Source organism: Octopus bimaculoides, chromosome 13 (genome assembly GCF_046866305.1).
Source record: "Octopus bimaculoides isolate indiv1 chromosome 13, ASM4686630v1, whole genome shotgun sequence".
Taxonomy (NCBI): domain Eukaryota; kingdom Metazoa; phylum Mollusca; class Cephalopoda; order Octopoda; family Octopodidae; genus Octopus; species Octopus bimaculoides.
The window spans coordinates 26,797,299-26,804,798 of NC_142940.1; the positions used below are offsets into that span (position 1 = coordinate 26,797,299).

The window sequence follows — 7,500 nt, forward strand, 5'->3', positions numbered from 1 at the left end:
GTGTTAAGCAGGAAATGTGGTGTCAAAACAGGAAGTGTGTGTAAGGGGAGACAAGTGTTTTTAGTTAGAGTTATGAACTCTTTTTTTCAAAACAGGAAGTTTGTGTCTGTTCATAGAGAAATAAGGTCACTGAGGGGTGTGTGTGTTAAGAGATGGTTGGAATTTCTCTATGAAAAGATTCTCCTTGTTGATTCTTTCTTGTGTGGAGATTCTGTCTTTACATTGATAGAAAGGGAATATAATGAATTTAGGGTTTTTGTTTCTGGCGCAAGAGTCTATGTGGCCACTGAGTGGAATTTGGCGGTATTGAGGGAGGTTTATTTGTTCCTTATGGACAGCTACTCTTCTACGTAATGGGAGGCTCGTCTGTCCGATATAGAAGTTTTGGCAACCTGCGCAAGTAAGGACATAAATGAGGTTACTCGAGGAACAAGAGAAATTGGTTTTAATTTTAAACTTTGTTCCTCGTTTGAAGGTAAATTCAGAGCCTTCAAGTAGGTAAGGGCAGGTGCCACAATTAGGGCGTGCACATTTTTTAACTGATGGGGGTGGAAGTGGTGTATGTAGTTTGGAATTGGTTAATAATGTTTTCAAAGATTTGTGTTGCCTTTTGCATTTAAGGACTTTGTGTGTATTAATGATATTGTTCAGACCCGAAAATGAACAATATCATTAATACAAAGTCCTTAAATGCAAAAGGCAACACAAATCTTTGAAAACATTATTAACCAATTCCAAACTACATACACCACTTCCACCCCCATCAGTTAAAAAATGTGCACGCCCTAATTGTGGCACCTGCCCTTACCTACTTGAAGGCTCTGAATTTACCTTCAAACGAGGAACAAAGTTTAAAATTAAAACCAATTTCTCTTGTTCCTCGAGTAACCTCATTTATGTCCTTACTTGCGCAGGTTGCCAAAACTTCTATATCGGACAGACGAGCCTCCCATTACGTAGAAGAGTAGCTGTCCATAAGGAACAAATAAACCTCCCTCAATACCGCCAAATTCCACTCAGTGGCCACATAGACTCTTGCGCCAGAAACAAAAACCCTAAATTCATTATATTCCCTTTCTATCAATGTAAAGACAGAATCTCCACACAAGAAAGAATCAACAAGGAGAATCTTTTCATAGAGAAATTCCAACCATTTCTTAACACACACACCCCTCAGTGACCTTATTTCTCTATGAACAGACACAAACTTCCTGTTTTGAAAAAAAGAGTTCATAACTCTAACTAAAAACACTTGTCTCCCCTTACACACACTTCCTGTTTTGACACCACATTTCCTGCTTAACACAAACTTTTAACCCTTTTTTTAAACCTAACAAAACTCAACTCTCATGCATCCTTATTTTTCCTACCAATTTATACATGAACTACTATTGAACTACAAAAGCTCAAAGACAATATAATGTATGGGTATATTTATTTTTTTTATATATTATTGTTTTATATATTATTTTCTTCATTTTGTACTTTTTTGTACTTCACATTTTCATTCTCCTTCTTGATAATTTGCTTCATCGCAATGAAAACCGGTTAGGAAAAATCTTAATTAAATTATGCTCCCAGTTCAGCATTCTGGCTTTTTTACATTTTCCTATTATTTCTCCACGTGCGGTTAACACAACCCCACTATTTACTGACTTATAAATACATATATATATAAATATATAAGCTATTAATATATTTCTATATATATATATATAAAAATATATATACATAAATAGAAGCACTCTGAGAGAAAACCTGGACCTAAGTAGCATCAGAGGGGGGTGTGCAAGACATTGGTATGGTCATGTGTTGCAAAGGGACGAGGACAGCTGTGTGAAAAAGTGTGAGACTCCAGTATTACAGGGAACCTGAGTGAGAGGTAGACCCAAGAAGACCTGGGATGAGGTGGTGAAGCATCCTCTGAACAATGGGCGTCACGGAAACGTTTGGAAATAGACTGTACTTGAGAAGGACCGGCAAGCCAACTAATACCATGACCGTCGCCTATGCCAATGCAGCATAACCAGCCCATGTAAGAGTACCCTTCAATCATTGGGCAATAATCTGCACTTTCAAAGACCTGTTAAGGCAATTGAAACCGCTGTTGTGGCCGATGACAGTACCGCCTGATTGGCACGCAAGCCAGCGGCACATTAAAAGCACCATTTGAGCGTGGTCGATTCCAGTACCGCCTGAGTGGCCCTCATGCCGGTGGCATGTAAAAAGCATCCACTACACTCTCAGAGAGGTTGGCGTTAGGAAGGGCATCCAACTGTAGAAACCGTGCCAGATCGGATTGGAACCTGGTGCAACCTTCTCGCATGCCAGCCCTTAGTCAAATCATCCAACTCATGCCAGCATGGAAAGTGGACGTTAAACGACGATTATTATATATGTATATATACAGGAACAACAAGCAAGTGTATTACTTTGACACACGGCAAAAATGTAAGCCCTTTACGTTTCAAACCTATGCTCTTTGACAGAAAGGAATAAGAGGAAATAAATAGAGAGAGAATGAAAAAAACCTGTACACATAAAGGGTGCAATGTGTAAATTGTCACCATTTTATATTTTTCCTTTTCGTGCACTGTTTGTTTTTTATTTTGTCGACTACACAGTATAGTAGGGTTAATTGGGCACTGCCTGTGAGAAAAAAAACAGTACCATGATGCAATTCACTCTGCCAGAAGCCTCAATATGAACATTTCCGAGTGTTTGGGTGTCCATCTGAGGACATGCACCGAGAATGATAAAAATCAAACATCATGGTGCCTGGAGTGATCACTAGTAATGGTAACATTATGCCTCCATTCATCTTCCCACACAACCTCAGAGTCAACACAGAGGCCCACATCAAGTGCTTGGAGAAGGTAGTGCTGCCCTCGATTAAGAGGGTGGCTGCTGGAAGTCCCTACATCTGGCAACAGGGCTGCACCATGCCACACAAGTAGAAGAACCCAGTCATGGCTGCCAGACAATTTCTGCAATCACATCACCCCTAACTCCCCAGACTGCAACCCGATTGAATATTAGGTATGGAGCACAGCTGTTCGAGAGACCAACAAAACTCCTTATAACACCTAAGATGAACTGAAGGCAAGGATTATGGCAGCATTCACCAACTTAGTCATCTGGAGGCCGTGGTTGAAGCCAATGGTGATTTTATCGAATAGATTTACTTTTTAGTATTTCAAGATATTTTTAAGTAGTTTTGGTAAACATATTTGTTAAAATGAGATGCTACAGTTATTTTCACTTTTGCGTAATTTAGATGACAATTTATTCACCGCACCATATATATGTATGTATACACACACGTGTGTTCCCTTTCACTTCATGACAACTGGTGTGTAGGTTTGTTTACGACCCATAACACAAATCTTCACCAAGAGGCTGACAGAATAAGCACCAGACTTAAAAAAGCAGGAAAAAAACACACAAGTACCGGGGGGGGGGGGTTGATCTGTTGGACCAAAACCCTTCAAGAAAATGCTCCAGCATGGCTAGTCAAGTAAAAGATAAAACAAAGTCCTTGAAGAAACCACGGTTAGTTAATCCCAAGATACGAACTAAATACTCTAAGAGAATCTCTCAGGCACTCTAAAGATTCTACAAGCTTGTATTAGCAGACCCTGATTGAATTCAGATCCTTTTGATAACGAAGTCATCATCATCATCATCGTTTAACGTCCGCTTTCCATGCTAGCATGGGTTGGACGATTTGACTGAGGACTGGTGAAACCGGATGGCAACACCAGGCTCCAGTCTGATTTGGCAGAGTTTCTACAGCTGGATGCCCTTCCTAACGCCAACCACTCAGAGAGTGTAGTGGGTGCTTTTACGTGTCACCCGCACGAAAACGGCCACGCTCGAAATGGTGTCTTTTATGTGCCACCCGCACAAGCCAGTCCAGGGGCACTGGCAACGATCTCGCTCGAAAATCCTACAGGAGCCAGTCAGGCGGTACTGGCAACGGCCACGCTCAAAATGGTGCATCTCATGTGCCACCCGCACAAGAACCAGTCCAGGGGCACTGGCAACGATCTTACTTGGCTTGCTGGGTCTTCTCACGCACAGCACATTTCCAAAGGTCTCGGTCCGTAGTCATCGCCTCGGTGAGGCCCAATGTTCGAAGGTCTTGCCTCACCACCTCAGCCCAGGTCTTCCTGGGCTACCTCTTCCACGGGTTCCCTCAACTGTTAGGGTGTGGCACTTTTTCACGCAGCTATCCTCCTCCATTCTCACATGTCCATACCAGCGCAATCGTCTCTCTTGCACGCCACAACTGATGCTTCTAATGTTCAGCTTTTCTCTCAAGATACTTACACTCTGACGGGTATTCACATTGACATTACACATCCAACGGAGCATACTGGCTTCATTCCTTGCGAGCTTACGTATGTCCTCAGCAGTTACAGCCCATGTTTCACTGCCATGTAGCATGGTTGTTCGTACGCATGCGTCATACAGTCTGCCTTTTACTCTGAGTGAGAGTCCCTTTGTCGCCAGCAAGGGTAAGAGCTCTCTAAACTTTGCCCAGGCTATTCTTATTCTAGCAGCTACACTTTCAGCGCACCCACCCCCACTACTAACTTGGTCGCCCAGATAGCGGAAGCTATCGACTACCTGAATTTGTTAATGTCATGCATTATTGAATTTTTCTTTTACCTGTTTCAGTCATTATTAGACTTGTGGCCATGCTGGAGCACCGCCTTGAAAAAATCTTTAACCAAATGAATCGACCTGAATACTTCTTAAAAGCCTGGTCCTTATTCTATCGGTTTCTTCTGACAAACTGTCAAGTTACAGAGATGTAAATACAGACACGATTGGCTTCTTTCAGTTTCCATCTACCAAATCCACACACATGGCTTTGGTCAGCCCGAGAGTATAATAGAAGACACTTGCCTAAGGTGCCAAGCAGCAGGGCTGAATCTGAAACCATGTGGTTGAGAAGCAGACTTCTTCACTACACAACCATGCCTCTACTGTAGAATACTTTTCACACACAAATACAGAAAAGAGAGGGAGATCAACAGGGTAACATCTCAATTGCTGTAACAAGTAAGAAAGAACACACACAACACTGACATACATAAAACACAACTATTTCTCACGTAAAACCTAAGCAAATACTATACAAACATTAAAAAAAAAAAATTTTTTTATATTTCAGAGAAATCAAAAACATTAACACTTTTGTATTGGTGTTTATTTTATTTATTTTTATTAAACTATTTAATTAAAAACATTATCAATAGCAACTTAGCAATATTTCTCTTTTTTTTTTTAAATCTTATTTTTGTGTTATTAATTTTTAATTTTTTTTCACAAATATTGTTTGTGGTCCACATAACAAGCTAGGTGAAATTGGAGAGGGAAAACATTGTAGATTGAGAAACAGGTATTGTCAAAAACAGGTAACTGGAAAGGGGTGGGGCAAAGAAGTGAATAACACACCCAGACAACAAGCTAACTTTACAATATAACTTTAGTGGCATAACTAGTAATAGGGTTGTAATCCTAAGTTAGCCCCACTAGGGCAGGGCAAGGTTCCAACATTACAAGCTAGGGAAATATTAAAAAAAAATAAAACTAAATTGCTACGATGAGCTTTTTAAGTAATAAGGGTTAGAAGCCCTTTCAAAAATTATGAGAAGGCTGGGATAGGTATATGACGGTATGTGTCTGCATGTATGCGTGTGTGTATGTGTCAATGATTTAAGGGATTGAGTAGAATACAGCAGAATTAAGATTACAACTAAGGTTAAGAGATTACTTTAGAAATGAAAAATGATTATAAAGTCAGAAATATTTTAAAAAAATAAATAACATTAAGTGATCTGAGCTATAACTTAAAAAAAAAAAGCTATGGGTTGGTTCTAATAGTTCTCCTTTAAAAAAAAAATGGAACCTGTACTTTCACAGTTGCCTGAGAGGGTGGTGTTGTTATAATTATTATTAGTAGAAGTAATATTAACAGATTAAGCAGAAAAAGCTACAATCGCACACCAAATCTTTGAGGTGGGGGAGGCCATCCACTTTGTAGATAAAATTCAACCAAAAAATAAACAATTGTAAAGAGAACTTGTTGGTATGAAAAGCTTTCTCTTTAATAGTTTCTTTTAAATTGTTTATATTTACTATCACCATAAAATCCTGCATAGGTTACACAACACAAAAATGGCCAGCAAAAAAATTAAACTATTGGCTATAATTCTAAAAACTCAAAATCCAACAGTTTATTTGTGAAATGATTAACACCACAACACACACCATGCTAATAATATTCCTGCAGATATTCACAGCACTGAGGAACAAGGAATTTAAAACAAGGAAAACAAAAAAATGAAAATAAAAAAAATAAACTGGATTATGTGTTCAACAACACTTTTATAGGCATCTATGTATCACAGCACCTCTGCCCTCGTTTAGAAATCAGCAAGTTTCTTGATATATTAGAATATAAATTTGGCAACTACAAACCAAAGCATAAGAATAATAAAGTTTCTTAATATAGGAGATGGAAATGGGAAGTTTTGACAGTCATGCCTTTCCCAAGGGTATTAGTGACAGTATAAGTGAAATAGTTCCAACCGGGAATCAATACAAGAGCTGTAGACTCAGCTCACATGAGCTTACAACCTACTTCATGGCACTCACATGTGCTATAATATTGCATGTAATAATAATAAATTGAAAAATACATGCCATTTTCACACAATGTTGAATATATTTCTTTTATTAAGAATATAGTAAGGTAGGAAACAAATGGAATGATAGAAGACTGGAATGCTTCAGCACTGTGCAACTGGGGAGGTTATATCATTCTAATTATTGAAAAAGCTGATAGGGTCAGGAAAAAAAAAAAAAATTGTTTTTGATAAAAAAATATTTTGGAATGGTAATATAATAATTGGCAGAATGGGTTGGGAAGGCACCATAAGGATGTATATTTGGACTTGTCTCTACTGAAATATATATTAAAAAAAATTCATAGTAAAATGGAATTTCTCAAGAAACTTGTGATGATGATGATGATGATGTTGTGTGTGTGTGTGTGTGTGTACAGAAACATAGATACAATCATATACAAATATATACCTGTGCATATTTATGTGTATATACGAGTATATATATATGTATTTATGTGTACATATGTGTGAGAATGAAAAAGATTTACAGAATCAATTACATACAACTACTTGGAATATGCTATATTTCTTTAGTTATGCTCTTACTCAAGTGTGTGCGTGTATGTGTGTCTGTACACACACTCATATATATACAAACACATAGATCACATGATAGTTGACATCTCAAACTCTTCACGTCTGCATATTCCTGTTGAACAAAACCTATTTTCACTCTACAGCATGTAATTGCTGGTAAAGGAAATTGTTGAGATAATTAACAGACATTATTGCCAGGAATATGGCATAAGCAAACCCAAAGACCATTCTTTGGCACTATGACAACATAAGAAAAAAATAT

At 38.3% G+C, this 7,500-nt stretch overlaps 1 protein-coding gene across 1 annotated transcript in view; it reads right to left on the minus strand.

The window, feature by feature from the left end:
* Window positions 1–5,203: 5,203 nt before the first annotated feature.
* The window catches only part of LOC106883375 (uncharacterized), a 52,253-nt gene continuing 49,956 nt past the window's right edge, over window positions 5,204–7,500 (minus strand). Inside the window, exon 3 of the mRNA XM_089361577.1 lies at window positions 5,204–7,500. This exon is cut by the window's right edge and continues 5,543 nt beyond it. The gene's annotated coding sequence lies outside the window, so the exon portion shown is untranslated.